At 53.4% G+C, this 20,012-nt stretch overlaps 1 protein-coding gene and 1 non-coding gene across 5 annotated transcripts in view; both read left to right on the top strand.

Annotated features, from left to right (window-relative positions):
* The window catches only part of CACNA1C (calcium voltage-gated channel subunit alpha1 C), a 392,177-nt gene that overhangs the window by 134,669 nt on the left and 237,496 nt on the right, over window positions 1–20,012 (top strand). The window lies entirely within an intron of this gene.
* Window positions 18,342–18,413, top strand: TRNAC-ACA. The gene has a single exon. It is a non-coding gene; the product is annotated as a tRNA-Cys (tRNA).

Here is a 20,012-nt window from a genome sequence, read left to right as displayed (position 1 = left end):
GCCCCCGCGCTCCCCACCCCCCCCCCCCCCCCCCCACCCCCCACCACCCCCTTCCCCCTCCCTCCCCCTCCCTCTCATTCCCTCTCCCTCCTTCCCTTCACCCCCTCCCCCTCCTTCCCCCCTCCACTAGGGGAAGATCCCGCAGAGGCACTTCTGTCCTGATGGGGCCACAGCCTGAGTCAGAGTGGCTGCAACTCTGTGTCCACCTGAGGAGCTTGGCTGCACAGCCTGGCTGCCCTCCCTGGTGTCACAGCCCACCTGCCGTGTGACCTTGTGCAAGTCATGTCTCCTTTCTGTTTGCCATCTGCAAACATGGATGAGGACGGCAGCCCCCCACCGCTCTTCCCAGACATGGAGAGGGAAGATGAGCTCACAGACCGGAGGCTCAGAGAGGTGCCCATTCTCAGGGCAGCTCAGGGCCGGCCCAGGGCACAGCAGACTCCCGCCGGCCAGCAAAGAGAAAGGAGGTCTGGGTGCAGATGGTCCTGGCAGAGCCAGCAGACCTGCCAATCACAGGAGGCAGGCCGCTCAGTCAGGACTCAGAGCAGAGGGGTCTGAGACAGCCGGGCCCCTCCTGGTGTGTGCGGGTGTGACGGCGAGCTGGTGGCCTTCAGAAGACAGAGGGGTCACCTGGCCCCTCTCGTCTCATGGAGGAAGGACAGCGTCCCCTCCAGCAGATGTGGGCAGTCCTGTGATGGGACATTCGACAGGACAGACTTGGGCCTCCCCCTCCCCCATGGTTTCCTGCCACTTGCGTGGGAATTGGGGTGGGGACAGGAGGGACGTCACAAATGCAGATTCTTGGGTTCCACCCAGAACTACTAGATCAGAATACCGGGGGGAGGTTAAGCCCCAGAACCTACATTTTTAATAAACTGCATCATTGATTCCTGTGCATTCAAGTTTGAGAACCAGCCACTTCTCCACCAAAGAGAAGAGTGACCAGCCGCTTCCTCCACCACTGGCCCTAAATGTGAAGTCCCTGTCCGCTTAGAACCGTTTTGCCAAGTCCAGCCCCCTGTGTCTAGTTGTCCAGACAAGCCCTTTCATCCACTTTTCCTGGTTATGTGGAAAATAACCACTCAAATCAGATGGACTAAAGTGTTGATTGAGCTTTTATTACCTGCCTCGCTTCGTGCTGTTCAGAAAAGAAGTGTGCAAGCTGACATCTCGGCCCCTGACGAGAGTGCGGGGTTCTCGGGTTGATAAGACTCTCCAGTTCACCGGCTAGAGACGACGAGGAGACGCGGCAGGACTAGGGCTGAGATGCAGGCCTGACAAGGGTCCCCCTGGGGCTTCTAGCGGTGAGGGTGCTGATGCAGGCTGAGCCCAGCCCCTCCTGTCCTGCCATCCCTTGATTCTGATCTCATGACCAGTCGGCACCTGCTGGAGAAGACAAAGAACATCCTAGGAAAAGCCCAGAGGTCAGAGTGGGAAGTAGGGGTCTGTGCTGACCGGGAAGCTCCGTGGTGGGTGTGAGGTGCTGCCCGGTGTGTGGACCAGAACGCCACCTGTTTCAGTAGTGGACAGCACTCTTTCCCTGAGTCCAACCCTCCGCTGAGCCCGGGAACTCAGCTCCTCTGTCCGCTCCTGAATCACGTGAGCCCTGAAATCGCAGTGATCTGTCTGATCCCTCATGGAAGTGCACTCAGGGGCTGGGGGGCTCCAGTCTCTGTTATTCAGGGGCCGAGGCTCTGCTTGCACGTGGCCAGGAGCTGGCACTCAGGGCCAGCCTGACAGAGGATGTGCAGCGAGGTGGGTCGTGGCTTTTCAGGACTAGGCCTGGAAGTGGCCATGGGTCACCTTGAGGCCACAGCGTCCACCAGGCAGCTGGGAGTGCGGGCACTCTGGGCCCCAGGCTGGTGTGGTGACCATCCCTGGCATCCCCTCCTTCTGCGGCAGCGAGGGTCACAGCTGGTTAGGGCTCTGTGGTCTTCAGAGTTTCCTACTTGTCAGGACTGCAAAGAGGGCCTTGAACTTCTGTGTCCACACCTGCCCCATGTTTCTCCCTGTCCTCCACTTCATTCCAACTTCCTCCTGGGCAAAACCATTTGAAACTTGACTTGCTAACCCGGCATTTACATGGTGCTCAAGGGAACATTATAGTCTCAGACTTCTCCCGCAAGAACTCTGGATGGAAACGCACTCCTGGTTCATGGCACTCAGACTCCCCTGAGAATCAGACCCAAGGAAAGAGAGAAGGTGGAGCCAGTTCCTCTGCATGAAATCCCATCCCCCAGTGGGTTTGGGGTCCACCCTGTCCCACACGAATGAGTGACATCTCACCTCTGTGGTTGTCCTTCAGTCGCTATATCGTGACCGGCTTTTTGTGACCCCGTGAACTGCAGCACGCCAGGCTCCTCTGTCCATGGGATTCTCCAGGCAAGACTATTGGAGTGGGTTGCCTTGTCCTCCAGGGGATCTTCCCGACCCAGAGATCGAACCCAGGACTTCTGCATTGTAGGCGGGCTCTTTACCGTCTCAGCCACCACAGGGAAGCCCTATAGCTGCTGCTCCTAAGTCGCTTCAGGCGTGTCCGACTCTGTGTGACCCCATAGACGGCAGCCCACCAGGCTTCCCCGTCCCTGGGATTCTCCAGGCAAGAACACTGGAGTGGGTTGCCATTTCCTTCTCCAATGCATGAAAGTGAAAAGTGAAAGTGAAGTCACTCAGTCGTATCCGACTCTTAGCGACCCCATGGACCGCAGCCTATCGGGCTCCTCCGTCCATAGGATTTTCCAGGCAAGAGTACTGGAGTGGGGTGCCATTGCCTTCTCCCATAGCTGCATGAGCACCCTCTAATTAAAAGGAAGTCACTGTATATTTTTTTTTTATCAAATTCTGGTGAGATTTGTTTCATTAAAATGAAATTTTAAGTTTTCAGAGGAGAGGAATAGAGGCAAAAGCCTTTTGAAAGTAGATTTGGGAGATGGATTAATGATGTTACGAATTCAACATAAATTAGCTTGTGCCTGCTTTTAAGTCCCAGAACTCAGTGGGGAAGATGGCTTTACACTAGTGCCTGAGCATAATTGCCAACGGCTAATGATGGCTTCTACCGGGACTGTTCTACGGGGGCCTGGGGGAATCAGATAGCTCAGTATCTTCTTTACTTCCTTGTTTGTTCTTTTCCTTATGAAGGGGAAAAAATTTTTTAGGGGCCACAAAGATGCCAAAAGGTAGCTTTCAAGCAGCTGTTTTCAAAATGTGGTCTTAAACTAATAATGTTGAAAATCACCTGGGAATCTCTTAAAGCTACAAGTGCTGGGACTCCTCCTGACGGCAGGCTAACACCCCTCCCCCAGGGGGGCCTCCGTCATTTGTTCTGAGGAGCCCACCAGGTTTTCCTCACCGCCCTAGAGTCTGTGTTGTTGTTGTTCATTTGCTAAGTCCTGTCTGACTCTTTGAGACCCGTGGACTGTAGCCCACCAGGCTCCTCTGTGATGGGATTTCCTAGGCAAGAATACTGGAGTGGGTTGCCATTTCCTTCTCCAGGGGACCTTCCCAACCCAGGGGTCAACCCGGCATCTCCTGCACTGACAGGTGAGTTCTTTACCACTGAGCCACCAGAGAAGCCCTGTTTCTTTTTCTACTTTATTTATAATCCTCAGATCAGAATTCTGCAATAAAAAAACTTTGATAATAGGATAATCCCTAAATATTGACATGAAAGCAACTTTCTGTCAACATAACCATTTCCATGTAACAGAGCTTGTGACTGTGTCCTTAAACTGACCTCTGAGACCAGCCGGAAGCCACTTTTTCATTCAGAAACGAACTGGGTCCTTAAGATGGCTCTGAGCGAATTGAAAACACTAGCGAAGAAACTTAATACCTCTGTCCTAAAAGAATCCCCTCAAACCTTAGGAGTTCGTGGCTAAGGCCCAGAAGTTGCTCTGAAGAGCTGGATGAAAGCAGGATGGAATTTTCCAAAGTCTCCAGGCGGGAGGAGATGTTTGGGGGCCTGGCAGTGTTGGGTTAAGAGTTGCCTCAGGTCCAAGTGTGTGACTTCATATATAATTAGAGCAAGAATTGTACTCATTAAAATTTTTATCATTAACAATTGTTCAATTTAGGGCTTTTTTAAAAAATTGGTGGACAAATCCTAAGTAACGGCACTGTAAGTTTAATTCTGGCTTTGTCGGTTTTTCTCACAGTCACGCTCAGAGGGTCCTCCTTCCCCAGGATGCACCCTGTGTCCAGGGAAGATGGCATCCTTCGGTCCTCAGTGGTACTGGTCTAGCAACCTCACCCCACCCAGAGGGAAGCGCTGACCCTGCTGTGCTGGGTGCCTGTGCCCAACGGGATGGCAAGTGGCTGACACAGCCTGGGGCAGGGGTGTAGACGGCCCAGCACCGCACAGGAGGTGACCTGCTTGTGTCCAGAGGCCACAGGCCAGGCCTGGAGTCCGTGCAGCATGGCGGTCGCCAGTGTGAATGCTTAAGTGGGGGGTCACCCACTCTGAGACGAGGGCGGGGTCCCCCACCCCACCCTGCCCTCCGCCTTGAGGCTCCATGGACGTGACCAGCAGCTGGGCCTCCCAGTCACTTCCCGCGGCCTTTCTTTGACTCCAGAAGCCATAACACGAGCATGGGCCACATGTCAGGGCCAGCTGCTGTGTTGGCAGAGCTTGACTCCCTTCCACTTCGCCTGCTGTGCTTCCAAGTCCCCCAGTCTGCTCCTCCCTGGGGGAGCTTAGGACAGTGACCTGCTGGGGTGAAGACCCGGACCTGCAGTTACCATAGCAACACCCGTATCTCTGGTCCTGAGGGGTGGGCGTCTGGGACAAAGGTTGAGCTCTAGGACAGGAGCAGGGGTGTCGGTGGCAGGTGGGTGGCTCCAACGCCATCCTAGCAGATAGGAGCCCGCGGTGTCAGAGTCAGAGCGCGTCCATCTGGTGGTGGAGGAGACCCAGGGGCATTCCAGGACGGGGTGCAGGTGGGTTAGTGTTCAGAAGCTCCGCGGAAGCCACTTACTGACATAGGTGGACATTAGGTCTGGGTACCCTGAGCAGCTGGGAGGCAGGTACCTGAGTAGGCAGGAGAGGGCTGGAGGCCACAGGGAGTTTAGGTAGGGTTTGGACTAGGTGCCAGTAGAGACATCCAAACAGAGATGTGGAGATGGCAAGAGGGCCAACCTGGGGTAGAGAGAGCAGAAAATGACCTAGGAGGGGAGAGGAGAAGAAGTCAGCTGCAGCTCCGCAGTCCTGCCCCGATCAGATGACAAAAGAGAGGGGAGCCCAGACCAGCCTCAATCCCGGGCTTAAACCCAAGAGCAGCAAGGCACCCACTCTACCCTGGGGCTCCCTCGTGGGCAGCGGGGACTGGTGCTCAAAGCCTCCCTTCTGACACAGAAAGGGCAGGAGGGCAAGGGTTTGCCAGGATTAGATGTCAGAGCCAGGGACCTGGTGTCTCTGAAGTGGGGGCTGCCTCTGCAGGGGCCCCAGGGAGTCTTCGGGAGAGGATCCAGGCTCCAATTTTCCCAGACTCGTCCTCTGGCCCTGCTGCTCCCCTGGGCCTGACTTCAGGTGACTGCAGTCATCTGGAGAGACGGAGTTGGCAGGTCAGAGCCCCTGATTAGGACTGTGGAACGTCTGTACTGACAGTGCATCCCATCCAGTCCTCTCCGCTCACAGACACGGGAGCTGAGCGCCCCGAGGGTCACGTGACCCGCCAGAGCCAGAAGCCGCCTGGGGCGAATCACTTAACCCTGCAGCCGTGCCAAGCAGCGCCTCTTCCCAAATGCTGGCCCAGAGACGGCTGCGTGCGCCTGGTCCCTCCTGTTCCTGCCCCTCCTCCACATGGGCTTTCGTTGCCAGGGCCATCTGGAGGGTGATTGGCAGCCCGAGGTCACCCAGCCCTCTTGGCAACCCAGCTATCCCAGCGGATGGGACATTGATTCCCTGGCAGCCGGTGCTTCCTCAAGAAATAACTGTCTTAAAAGTCTGGTGCCTTATTGGCTTTGCTCTGACCGAAGTGTTCCCCATCTGCCAGTTGCCCCACCCCGCCCCGAGCCATTTCCTCTGTTCTGCCCAAACCCACATTCGTCCCTTTTGTTCTCTGCAAACCCCTGTCCTCCGACTGTCCCAGCGGACCTTTTTCTTGATCATGACTTGAGCCCCTGGATTTCTCTTTCAAGATCAGCTCCAGCCTGCTTGACTGATGAGCTGAGGTCATTCCTACCCTCAGTTCAGTTCAATTCAGTCGCTTTAGTCGTGTCCAACTCTTTGCGACCCCATGAGCTGCAGCACCCCAGGCCTCCCTGTCCAACACCAACTCCCAGAGCCCACCCAAACTCATGTCCATTGAATTGGTGATGCCATCCTCTGTCGTCCCCTTCTCCTCCTGCCTTCAATCTTTCCCAGCATCAGGGTCTTTTCAAATGAGTCAGGTCACCTGTAAACTGAGCAACAGGGACAGTGAGTTTGAGGATCAAGGTCCCAGCAGACGCACTAGAGGCCCTTGGCCCTGAGTCCTGGGGACCTGCCTCTCCTGGTGAGATGCCCCGGCCCATGCCTGGGCTGGCGGTTCAGAACTTGCAGGCACCGTTTCGCTCCTGTTTCCTGTGCACACCCAGGCCTGGCCTCTCTGAGCCCATAAGGGTTAATGTCCATCCCAGCCAAGGCAGGAGGAGCCCCTCTGTCTTGTGCCATGTCTCCCCCCGGCTCCCTTGCTGCCTGTCGAGGAGATGAAGGTCAGCAGGGCCATGGATATACTCTGTCCTTTCTCTGCAAGGACTTGGCCTATCTCTGTCTTCTGTGGTTGTAGAGGGCACTCCAGGGCCCATTCCTGCAGCTGCCACAGGGGAGGCGGTGCTTCCCCCAGCACCCTTTATCTGTGGGAGACTCAGGAGCACCACCCTGAGGGGCAGGGGACGGGCCTGTGAAGAGACAGCGGGCACCCTGGACCTCCATCTCCCATGGAAAGGGTGCAGGCGAGCCTCCAGCTCGGGCGTTGTGTGTTTCTCTGTGGTCCTCTGGCTCCCAGTGGGTCCGTGAAGGGTCTGTGTTGTTTATCTCTGCACCCCTGCCCCCTCCATGCAGTACTGACATCGGAACACCCACACTGAGGCTCCACCATCTGATGAAATGCGCGCCTGGTCCTCGGGCTCCGTGGACACAGAGGAACCCCTCCTTCCCACCTCCAAGAGCCCAGGGAGCGCGGGCTGCATGTAGACAGCCACGTGCATGTCACTAGGCAGAGCGCGTTCTGCCGGCCCCGAGCCCTTGTTTCCCCACGCTGCCTCACTCTTTCCCTCCCTCTGTCTCCAGACTGTGCTCCAGGACTTGCTGGCTTCGGAGGCTCTGCTGGGAGGACGGGTGTCGGGGGCGTGTGGCCACGTTATCCACGTGGGGCTCCAAGCGCCTGGCCATGCCCTGGAAGGAACACGGCCATGCGCATGCATCCAGGGCGGCCAGGAGCCTCGAACACCAACTGCCCTGCTCCTTCTCGGGCCCCTCCTGTGCCCAGGGCTCACCTGAAATGTGGACAGTGGGACCCACTGGGCCAGCAGGCCTGGGCTGGCTGGCATGATGTGTTTGAGCAGCTGCTCCCTTTCTGGCCGCAGGAGCCGGGAAGGCACAGCGGTTTCCTGGCATGGTGCACGCAGACGGGCCTGGTGGCAGGGGATGACCTTGGCCTCTGTTTCCTTGTGTTTGGGAAACAGAGGGTAGAGGGGTCTCTAAGGAGGCCGTGAGGGTCTAGTGAGGGGGTTCCCACTCAGTGCCACATGCATGGGCCATGGGTTCCGGGCAAAAGGGCAGGTCTCTGGGGCTGGCAGGCCTGGGTTCAAAGCCCACACAACCCAGGTGCCCATGCTCAGCTGTTCTGGGTTGGTTTCTCTCATTCTTCTGTAAACCAAAGGATAACAAACTCCACCGCCCAGTGTCTGACAACAAAACGAGAACATCGGCTGTCTATTGAACGTTATCAGGTGTGAGGACCCTCCTTTCCTTTCCTCCTCAGAGCTCCATTGCTACCACTCCATGTGGGTTTTGATTGACTAGTGTGGTGTTCCCCTGAGAAGATGAGCGGGGTGGGAGCCGCTCACCCACTGTTCACCCCCATGGGTGCACCACCGGGGTGTTCAAACCACTGTGGCCCCTGGGCCCCCAGTCGGCGCCCAGGAAATGCTCGACCAAGAGGGGAGACCTTCCTTTAATCCCTCTAGCACACCCATCAGGTACACACAGTCCTTGTCCCCATTTTAAATGTGACCAGAGTGAGGACCAGAGAGGCTAAGTGACTTGCCCGGGGTCACACAGCTAAGAGCCCAGCTGATCTCAGTGCCTGTTCAGGACCAGATGTGGCAGGGCTGGGCAAAGAGGAAGCAGCTGGGCCCTTGCTGGATACACCGTCCATGGTGCCCTGGATCCCTCAGGACAGCCCATGGGAGAGGCGGCTTCACACCCTTGTCACAGACGGAAAACTCAGGTTCCAAGAAAGGACCCCAACTCATTCCTGACTCAATGGGGCCCCTGAGAAGGGAGCAAATTCATCTTTCATCTCGGATGGGATCTGCTCCCAAGAAGGGGCCGGCCCGGGCTGAGGCGGGTGGCTGGGGAGGGGCCAGGCTGAATTCCTTCCTCCCTTCCCCGAAGCCGGGAGGGGCCCCTCCGAGGTTCTTGGGAAATCTTGCCGCCTGGCGGGCCTCCATCCTGTGTCTCCAACTGTTCTTTTGTTCCCGGGGCGCCCGCCAAACATCTGACTCTGCTCAGGATCGATTGCACGTAAAGTGCAGAGACGGGGAACGGGGATTTTTCCCCGTGGTCGTCCAAGACGCAGATTTTTAGGGCTTTGATTCTCTCCCAGAATCACGCTGAACAGCCGTGCCTTTTGCAAGAGGTCACTTTGTTTTCAACTGACGTCGGGCCTGACTTGCTTTGGAAACTTTGCGTCAGGTGGTCCTGAAAGAGAGAGGACCGTGTGGGTGACCACTGGGTCCCATTGAGGACAGCCCAGGCTCGCAGGGTCTGGCAAGAGCAGGCAAGGAGCCCCGAGACCGGGGTCACTGGCAGGATCAGAGTGCTGGGGGCAGAGGAGGCGCCGCTCCGCCTCGTTTGTTGATCGACTACCCGGCCGGGCCAGCTGCTTTTGTTCTAGGGGATTTCGTGGATTCATTCCCTGGGCTTCAGACAATTGTTTCTTTTTAAGAAAGGGAAGTTTGGAGGTGGCTGAGAGGAAATGCTCCCAGCAGGCTGGGGGTTGTGGACGTGTCAGCGGGGGCCCAGATCTGTACTGTCAGTGGGAGGCTGAGGGCTCTTGGGGGCTGCTGGGGCCCATGCGGGGCCCTGTGAGGCCTCCTCCAGGAAGAGCTGCGTCTGGAGGGGGGGCTTGGGCACCTAGAGCAGGAGCATCTGGGCGGGCGTTGGGCTGGAGGTTGCTAGGCGCTGGAGTAGGTTTCCCAGGGAGACAGGGCTGGAAACACCATCTGCTGAGGATGCTTGAGTCCCAGAACAGGCGGGGGAAGAACGAGAGGTTCTCTCTGTCCCAGTTAACCTTGGTTCTATTGCCTGGGCCAGCATTCCTTCCACAAGTGGACCAGGAGGCGCTGAAGCCCTGGGAGAGCTGAGTGGTCCAAGTGGGACGAGGCTGTCTCCTTGTGGGGCCAGGTGCCCAGGACTCCCCACTCTGCACCCCCATCCTGCCCCAGCCTCGTGGGGGAGGGGGCATCATAGGCAGAGGATTAAATACTCATACTTGGTCAAAACAGTGTCAGTTACAAGGAGCCTCCACATCTACTTGGGAGGATGAGCTGTGAGTGGGGACTTGAATGTGCAGAAGGTGGTCTGTGGAGGCCAGGAAAGAGTATGGATCCCAGAGCGGGAACAGGCTTAGTGCTTGATCTATCATCTGCCCAAAGGGGATGCTCAGGCTGAGCCTGCCTGAATCCTCTCCGCGTGCGTGCTGGAAGAGACGTACCCGGTCAGCTTGCAGAAGCCGTCTGTTTTCTATTGACAGAGAGTAAAGCCCATGACTGAGGTTGGGGGTAGAGAATCGGGGGCCCTGGATTCTGGATACAAGGTCACACACAGTCCTACGGACAATGGAAACCGGCTGACTTGTGGGAATTTGGAAAGGGAGAAAGGTTGCCTGTTTGGATGGGTGTGGACCCAACTGCCCTTAGGTGTATGGACTCAGCCTCTAGCCTCCGAAGTACTACTTTCTCCGTAAACCGTCTTCAGCTCTAAGGATCATGCATCACCATAGTAGATGGAACCACACCAATGATTGTGCTGAAAAGGCTTCATTGAGGGGCTGTTTACACAGGGACCAGCAATAGAGGGGGCTATTATCACCTGGGCCTAAGGGGAAGTCCTGTTCCCGGAGACCCGGGGCTGCTGTGGGCTGGACACTGGCTGTGCAAGGGTGTGACTACCCCAGGACTCGGACCTCATCAGGTGGGCCTGGAAAAAAGGGCCCCCACTTCGCTTTCCTTCTTCACTGGCCAAACCAACCAGAACCCTACAGTCAGGGAGACTGGGTCCACAGGCCTCAGTCTGGGAACAGAGCAGGGAGAGGAGGGGTCAGCAGGGAGCAAAAGCCCCCTTGTCACGTCAGCCCAGGCCATGTAGCCAACTCTGGAAGCTCTTCCTGAGAAGGGGTGCTCACAGAGGGCACCCACTTCCAGATTATTCTGTCCCCAGGATGAGCACATCTTATGCTTATAAGGTAAACCGTAACAGAACTCTGCAATGCGCCCCACATGTCCTTTCTCTGAAATGTCAGCTCTCTGAGGGCGGGGATGGGACAGCCCCATGCGCCCTGCACTTTATAGAACAGGGTGGACACATCGAGGCTAACAAGATGGCCTAGCTCTCCAGCGAGAGAAAGTGGGGCTGGCCTGGCTCCATGAGACCACAGACTCTCGACAGGTGATGACACAGTATCCCTGGTGGAAGACCAGCCCAGCGCAGTCTGGGGAATCAGCGGTGTCCTTCAGCTAACGGCCAACCTCGTCCAGCCTCCCAAGGCCATGGGGTCTGAGTGGCCCTGGTCAGGGGGTGGCGCATGGAGTCCTTAGCAGCTTCCTATGGTCACCTCTCACTGGCCAGGCCCCAACTGGTGTAGATGACAGGGACAGAGTGGTTTCCAGCTCCCGAGGGCTGGTGACCTGGGGCCCGCTCTCCAGGACGACAACGATCAGGACTCTTCCGCATGACCTTGTCATGGGTCGGATGGCCCAGGGATTCCCTCGAGTCCTGCATGACCTTGTCATGGGTGGGATCTCCCGTGCTGGCTCCCGGCACCTGAGGACACAGCATCTCAGTGGACGCTGTCTGACCTCTTGGGTGGCTGGAAGCGCCCGGGCAGGTGGCGTGTGGAATCCAGTGTGTGCTTCCAGAGCCCATTTGGGTGAAATGCAAGTTTCCCTCTACTCTTGCTTCTCATTCCCAGTTCTGTCCCGAATGGAAAAAAGTCTGTGGGTCCAAGTCCAAGGCGCAGCCCCGGAGCTGGTATTTTCCTTCCGGCACACAACAGACGTGGAGACAGCTAGGGCCTTGGGAGGGGCCCCGGAGAGGCTCTCCCTCGAGGCCGTGAGGCTTCGGGCCTCGAGCCCGGCCCTGAGGTCAGGGCTGCTGGTGCCGCCCGGTAGCCGGGTGCCAGTTCCCCAGTGTCCTGATCTGCAGATGCGGACAGTCATCGTGTTCACCTGGGGACACTGATATGAGGGCTGGGAGTGGGTGCGGGTTAGAGCGTGGGCCGTGAGCTACCCAGCCCTGGAGGAGCAAGTAAAAGTTCTCCCCAGGCAGCTCCTGGGCAGAGCCTCCTCCTGGGGCTCTGAGGTATCCCAAGGCCACCAAGGGACTCCAGCATACCCCAGATGTGTCTTTCAGGAAGCCTTCAATGGGTCTGCCTGCTTGGAGTGCAGACTGGGTCTCCCCACGTGTGGCTCCAGCCTTACCTGCTCTATGCTGCAGATCCTTGGCCTCCCCAGGGATGTCAGACCCCACCCCACAATTGCCTTTTCCTCTGGATTCACATCTGTGCTTTAACACTTTCTTTAGAACACAGAGGGGGCTTCCCAGGTGGCGCTAGTGGTAAAGAACCCACCTGCCAATGCAGGAGAAGTAAGAGATGTGGGCTGATCCCTGGGTCAGGAAGATCCCCTGGAGGAGGACATAGCAACCCACTCCAGTATTCCTGCCTGGGAAATCCCATGGACAGAGGAGCCTGGCAGGCCCCAGTCCATGGGGTAGCAAAGAGTCAGATACGACTGAAGCGATTCGGCGCGCACACGCACGCAAGAACACAGAGGAATTATCCACTAGCGGTGTTCTCCCTAGAGCCTGGCGTTACGGAAACGTGCTCAGCTGGGTTTGCAGGGGGTGTCCACTCCGAGGCTGTCGACCTCTCGTTTCTCCCAATAGGTGGTTATTATAATGTGTGTCCAACGCCTGAGAGACGGCAGGGCCGGGGCTGTGGCTGCTGTCTCGGCCTCTGTCTTTCCCGGAAACAGAGGTACAGCCATATTTATCTGTTCTACGGGGCCCAGGACCTGAATCACATAAGTCCACAGCGATGAGGAATCAATTCACAAATAAGTCAGACTGACACGGGACAGGAAATTGCTTGTGTTATGTAGCAACTGACTCTGTCCCCGCTGGAAGGAGAAAGTCTCCATGGCACCTTGCCCTGTTAACTCGGAGCTTAACTGCCAAGGGTTATTTACCCAGATGACTTTGATCATCTCAATCTAAACATTAGTAGCTCAAAGTGGGGACCCAGGAGCCCATGATGACATTATGGGAAGAGATAGAAGTGGTGGGGAAAGCCGTGGCTCTGAAGGCTGGCTCTGTTTGCAGCCAGGCAGCTCCTTGAGGGGCTGGGGCAGGATCAGCTGGGACCCCCGGGCACATGGGCATTTCTTTCAGAACTAGGGGGAGGCCTTGCTCTTTATCTGGGAGTCAGATTGAAGTAAAACCAGAGGAAGAAGGTAGACTCCTCGGAGTCACTCAGCAGAGGAAGCTCAGACCATGGAGGGCTGTGCACGGAGCTCCCCAGGGTGCCCGTGTGGCAGGTAGACACACATCCCCAGCAGCATTGAGGGTACAAACCTGCAGGGGAGGGAGGGCTGAGCTCCGGAGGCGATAGCAAAGGTGGACACGGATGGAAGGCCCGGGGAGGGGCTGTGTCCTGGGGGGCGGCCAGCCTGCCTGCCTAGGCAGCCGGCCCTGCCACCTCCTAGTCATGTGACCTTGGGCAGGTTGGGGACAATGGCTCCACCTCCAAGAGTTGATGGAAGAGTCATGTGAGCTGAGGCGTGTTACGAGCTTAGGATAGATCCTGGCCCCTGCAAAGAGCCCAGGAATTTCTGATAACAACCATCATCATAATAACCATTACATATTACAGGTGTTGTTCAGAGTTAATCAAAGAAAGTCCCGCCTTCCAGTGACGGAGGTGAGCCCAGCCTCTCCATTTGCTTTGCTGCCTCGGCTGATTTCCTGCCCCAGAACTGGGTCTTGTCCCAGGGCCTGAGGATCCTGAGAACATTGTTCCCCAGCCCTGGGTAAGAGCGGAGCTGGTGATCAATATGTGAGACTGTCTTTGGCTGCAGCAGATGGGGTCTGTGGTGGAAATGCTCATGGAACACCCCCTGCCCCCCGCCCACTGTGGTTTGTCTGGGTCCTGGCAGGAGCTGGGCAGGTTCTGAGTGGCTGGGGACGGGACAGGAGGTAGAACTGCTGGGGACAGGGACACCGGCTGGAATGGGCCCTGCTTGCCTGGGGGTGCTCCAGACGCACCTTTTGGAAAGCCCAAAGCAGGGTGGGCTTCCAGACTAAAAGCGGGTGTGGGCAGTCAGGGTGGGCGGGTGGCAAGGAGATGCCTCCCTGGGCACCAGGGCCTGGGCAGCCCGAGTGTGCAGGCTCCATCCTTGACCCCAGTCAGCACTGGGAGGGCAGGTGCTGATGGACTCCCAGCGCGAGGGACGTGGGTTTACGGAGGCTTCCGGCAGCAGGAGGTGTCTTGGCCCTGGACGGGGCTGGACCGGCGAGCAGAGGCAGATGCTCCAAGGCCGTGTGCTCCTTCCCCTCCCTGCAGAACAAGTCCTCCCTGTCTGCCCCGTTTCTAACCTGGACACCCGGCAGACATCTAGAGGCGGCACCCCTCAGTCCATTTGTTTCATCCGCTCAGCTGTGAAGTCTGCCGATTCTCCCAAGCTGTGGGCGTTCCCGCCAGGTGACAGAGGTGGCAGCTTTGGAAAACGCAGGGGCATCTTTGCCTCCCTGAGACGGACCCCGTTCCCGCCAGCCACCTGCACCTCCTGCGTCCTCATCAGGGTGGGGTCAGAGGGCTCGGTGCAGACTGGAGAAATCTCTCAGATCAGTAAGGATGGACACGATGACCCTTGCCAGGGGCGAGCGTCTCACATGCATGATTTCTTTTTTTTAAGTATAGCTGATTTACAGTATTATTTTAGCTTCAGGTGTGTAATACAGGGGTTCAACATTTCATAGATTGTACTCCATGTGAAGTTATTATAAAACAATGTTTTATTTTTTCCCACACCTGTGGAACGTGGGATCTTCATTCCCTGACCAGGGATCGAACCCACAACCCCTACAGTGAAAGTGCAGAGTCCTAACCACTGGACTGCCAGGGAAGTCCCCTCTATTTATATCTCTTAATCCCATATCCCTGTTTTGTCCCTCCCCCTTCCCTCTCCCTTTTGGGAACCACAGGTTTGTTCTCTATTTCTGTGAGTCTGTTTCTGTTTTGTTATATCCCTTCATTTGTTTTGGTTTTTTTTAGATTCCACATAGAAGTGATATCGTACAGTATTTGTTTGTCTCAGTCAGACTTACTTTACTAAATATTATGCACCCAGGTTCATCCATGTTGTTGCAAATGACAAATTTTCATTCCTTTTTATGGCTGAGTAATAATCCATCATGTATATATGTACCACATCTTCTTTATCCATTCACCTGTTGAAGGACACTTAGGTCATTTCCATATTTTGTTATTATAAATAGTACTGCTATGAACATTGAGGAGCATGTATCTTTTTAAATCATTGTTTTCATTTTATTCTGACATATACCCAGGAGTGGGGTTGCTGGATCATACAGTAGCCCTATTTTTAGTTCTTTGAGGAATCTCTAAATTCATCTCTATAGTGGCTCTGCCAATATACATTCCCACCGTCCATGTACGAGAGTTCCCATTTCTTCACATCCTCCCCAACGTTCGTTATTTTTGTTTCTTTGGTGATGGCCATTCTGACAGGTGCAAGGTGACATCTCAGCATGGTGATGATTTCCAGTTCTCACCACGGCTGCATAAGGTAGGCACCCGTGAGTCCCGTTTTCAAATAGGGAGACAAAGGCCCAGGAGCTCCACTCCATTTCAGGCCACTGAACTAGGAGCAGAGGTCAACCCGGCTCTGATTCCCAGGCTGTGTTCTTCCCCCGCCCCAGACCATGGGTGGAGCAAGAGGCCATGTTTCGCTCCGAAGGAGCAACAGGTGGGGAAGAGTCCCTAGATGGCTGGCATGGGGCTTCTGGGCTGGGCTGGGCTGGGCTGGGCTGGGCTGCAGCTCCCCAGTGCCCAGCATCAGGCACAGGACCAATGTCTCCATCGGAAGGTGAGTCCCCAGGTGACCGGCTCACTGGTGCATCCAGCCCCAGCGCAGTGCCTTCAGCCGCCAACTCATGCCCCTCAACCTGGAGTGACGGCTGCAATTCAGCGCCTGCACTCGTGGCAGCAAAAACACGGTGAAACAAGGGGAAAGACTGTAATTACCTCTTAACACGTTGCCACGTTTCTCTGCTGTCAGAAAGGTTTTGTTTTCTGATTTATTTTGATCTGCTTGGAAATTAGTTGCTGTGGTGCCTTTGGTGTGTAATCGTGGTCCTGCCAGTTAGCAGGTGGCAGCAGCGGACGCCCAGAAAAGACAGTTTTCCTCTCCTTTTCCTATTTGTGTCACTGTCTGTGTGTCGGGACAGTGCTGTGTGTCTGTCTGTGTTCATCCCTGGCTCCTCACCATGACCCTGAGAGGGGAGTGTCCTACAGGCTATGACCTCCCAGAAGATTCACGCCCACACGATTGCCCCTGGACCCATCTACCCCAGCTTTCTCCAGGACCCCACCCTCTCCTCCAGCCCACAGACGGCTCCGCACCTGTTCCACACCAACCCGAAGCCCCCACAGTCTCAGACCCACCCTTGACCCGCTGCTTCCGTCTGCTTGCAGATCCTGTACCCACTCATGGAGCTTGTATCCAGGAACCCAGAAAACCAGGTCCTTCTGCTCTCAGACCCGCGAGCTCTCTGTACACTATCCGTGGGAAGGTGGCCGCCTCAGTCCAGCTGGGTAGCGGCCTTTCTCCCAGGTCAGGCCAGGAGGAGAAGGGGACCCAAGGAATATATTGAGAAAACATTTGAGGTCCCTGTAACCAGGCTGCTAAGGGGATGAAGACATTCCCACCTCTACACCCCAGCATAGTATACTCGTTGGAAAAGTCGCTGACGCTGGGAAAGATTGAGATCAGGAGGACAAGGGAGCAACAGAGGATGAGGTGGTTGGACAGTATCATCAACTCAATGGACATGAGTCTGAGCAAACTCTGGGAGATGGTGAAGGACAGGGAAGCCACCAGCGCTGCATTCCGCTGGGGGAGAGGGTCGCAGAGTCGGACATGACTGAGCAACAACGGCTAGTGACATTGAGCACCTTTCATGTGCTTACCTGCAAGCCATACATCTTCTCTGGTGAAGTGTCTGTTCATAACTTCTGTCCATTTTGCAGTTGAGTTGTTTTCCTAATACTGCATTTTGAGAGATCTTTGTATGTTCCAGAGAATAGTTCTTTTTTTTCTTTTTTTAAAAAATTAATTTAATTGGAGGCTAATTACTTTACAATACTGTAGTGATTTTTGCCATACATTGATGTGAATCAGCCATGGGTGTACATGTGTTCCCCATCCTGAACCCTCCTCCCACCACCCTCCCCATCCCATCCCTCAGGGTCATCCCAGTGCAGCAGCCCTGAGCACCCTGTCACAGAGACTAGTTCTTAATTAGATATGTGCTGTGCAAATATGTCCTCTCTCATCTGACAAAAATATTTTGTCTCTCATGTTTGTCAGAAATCAGTCTCCATCTATGTGTGGATTTATTTCTGGCTCCTCTGTTCTCTTCCATGGACCCGTTTGCCTGTCTTTACACCAAGAACACACTGTTTTGATTATTATAGCTTTATGATAAGTCTTGAAATCAAGTGTATCAGTTACCCAAAGGGTAGCTTATTTCTTCTTTTATCAAAGTCGTTTGGATTATTCTAGGTCTTTTGCATTTCCATATGAATTTTAGAGTCAGTTTGCCAATTTCTTTTTTTAGTAAAAGCATTTTTGCTTTGTGTATTTTGAGGCTCTGTTAAAGGTGTGTAAACAGTGTGATTGTTACATGCCCTGGAAGAACTGACCCCTTGTTGTTATGAAAAAAACCTTCTTTCTCCATGGTGTAGTTTTTGCTCTGAGCTCTGCATTTCCTGATATTAATATAGCTGCTCTAGTTTTTCTTTTTTTTTTTAAAGTCATGTTAGCATTGTATATATTTTCCCATACTTTTATGTTTAACCCATTTGTGTCTTTGTATTTGAAATGAATTTCTTGTATAAACAGCAAATAGTTGGGTCTTGCTCTTTTATCTAGCCTGATGGTCTCTGACTTGTAACTGGGGTGTTCAGATCATTTTTATTTAATGTGATCATCGGCATGTAACGTTAGGTTTAAGTTTATCATCTTGCTGTTGTTTCCCATGTGCTCTTTGAACCCTTGTCTTTCTTAACTGCTTTCTTTTGAAAAAACAATACCCATATATTTTATTCTATTTAATCTCTATTGTTGACTTCCTAGTTAAAATTCACTGTCTTGTCGTGTCCGCAGTTGCTTTAGTGCTTACTGTATATGTTCTTAATTCATCCTAGCCTACCTTCAAGTGTTATTATATGACTTGACATGTAGTGTAGGAACCTTACAATGATCTCCTTACATGCTGCCCTTCGTGGCCTTTATGTTCCTGCTGTCATTGGTTATAAACATTTACACCGTTCATAATGTTTGTTCATAATACACTGTTGTTATTTTTTTTATGCAGCCCTTTGAGGGAAAACTGGATCTCAATCTCTAGTGCCCCTAATTATTTATGTAGATCCACATTTCTTTCCATCTTGCATCATTTTCCTTCTGCTTTAAGGACGTCCTTTAACAGTTCTTGCACTGAAGCTCTCCTGGATATGAAATCTTTTGGTTTTCCTATCATCTCTGAAGTAAGTCTTGCTTTTTCACCTTAATTTTTGACAGCTATTTTGACTTAGTATAGAAATTTATGGACTTCCCTGGTGGCTCAGATGGTAAAGCATCTGCCTACAATGCAGGAGACCCTGGTTCGATCCCTGGGTTGGGAAGGTCCTCTGGAGAAGGAAATGGCAACCCACTCCACTACTCTTGCCTTCTTTCAGGAATTTTAAAGCTGTTGTTCCACTGCCCTCTTGCTTACATTGTTTCCAAAAAGAAATCTGCCATCAACCTTGTCTTTGTTTCTCCAGATAAACTATGTCTTTCTGCTCTGGCAACTTTGAGTGTTTCCTCTTTATCACTGGCTTTGAGCAATTCGATTATGATGTGTCTTGGTGTGCAAATTTTTTTTCAAATTTCTTATGCTTGGTATTCATTGAGCTTCTTGAATCTGTGAGTTTATGCTTTCAAAATTAAATTCAGTAAAGTTTTGGCTGTTAATTCTATAAATTGCTATATCTCCCACTTCCCTACTCCTGTGGGAATTCTAATTATACATGTATTAAATTACTTGACATTTTCACACAGCTCACCAATGCTCTTTTATTTTTTCTAATGTGTCTTTCATTTTGGATGGTTTCTATTATTATGTCTTTGAGTTTACTATTTTTTTTGCCATGAATAATCTAATGTTAATCCTCTCCAGTGTATTTTTTATCTCAGGCATTGTAGTTTTCATCTCTAGAAAGACTTTTTGGGTCTTTGAAATGTTTTTAATATCTCTGCTTAAATTTTTGACCATATGGAATACAGTTATGGCTACAGTTTTAATATCCTTGTCTGCTAATTCTAACATCTGTGTGGTTCTGGGTCCATTTAGATGATTTTTCTCCTCACTACAGGTTGTATTTACCTGGTCTCTTGCGTTGGATGCAAGACACTAAATTTCACCTTGGATAATTTTGAATTCTTTTGAATTCAATTAATTCAAAATAGTTATATAAATATTCTTGAAGTTTATACTGGGACTCAGTTAAGCTGCTTGGAAGCAGTTTGATCCTTTTTTGTCTTGTTTTAAAATTTTTTAGACAGAATCAGTACAGCATTTAGTGTAAGATGAATACTGCCCACGACTTAGGCAGAACCCCTTGGGTCTTCTGCCCTGTGAGTCATGAGATTTTAAAGTCTGGTTTGTAGGCATTATCCTCAGCTCTGTGTGTATACTGGGAGCTGTATTCTTCTTAATAATCCTCTTGAGGGGTCTTTGGCAGAAGGACCCTAGGATGACCCTCTGCCTCTGTTGTTCAGATCTTTGTAAAGACACCCATCCCCTTGAGGGTGAGAGGGACCTGAGACTTGTTTCTAACTATGACAGGGTAATGGAGGGCCTCTTCTGTGAGTAGGCTGTGCCACATGAAAGATGATGAGATGCAGATGGCATGACCGGGTTACAGTATGTAAGACCCTACTTTAGTCACTTGGACTTGAAAGGCCCCCCAGGGGCCTGGAGAAGCTAGAGGCTATGCCAGAGGACCCCAGGTGCCAGGTGGCCTCTAGAACCCAGGCTGTGAGCAGCCATAGGAGATGGATCCTGCCCTCCATCAGTTCAGGCTTGGAACAGATGCTTATGCCGGTGACGTTCCACCCAGGTCGACACCTCAAGTACAGCCTGTGGGAGCGCACAGAGGGCCAGGCCATGCCGTGCCTGGGCTCCTGACCCACAGGCACTGTGGGGTATTAAGGGTGGGCTGTTTAACCACTGAGGTTGT

This window comes from Oryx dammah, unplaced genomic scaffold (assembly GCF_014754425.2).
Source record: "Oryx dammah isolate SB20612 unplaced genomic scaffold, SCBI_Odam_1.1 HiC_scaffold_29, whole genome shotgun sequence".
Classification (NCBI taxonomy): domain Eukaryota; kingdom Metazoa; phylum Chordata; class Mammalia; order Artiodactyla; family Bovidae; genus Oryx; species Oryx dammah.
Note: the sequence above shows the minus strand (reverse complement) of the source record. Positions and strands in the feature narration are given on the sequence as shown.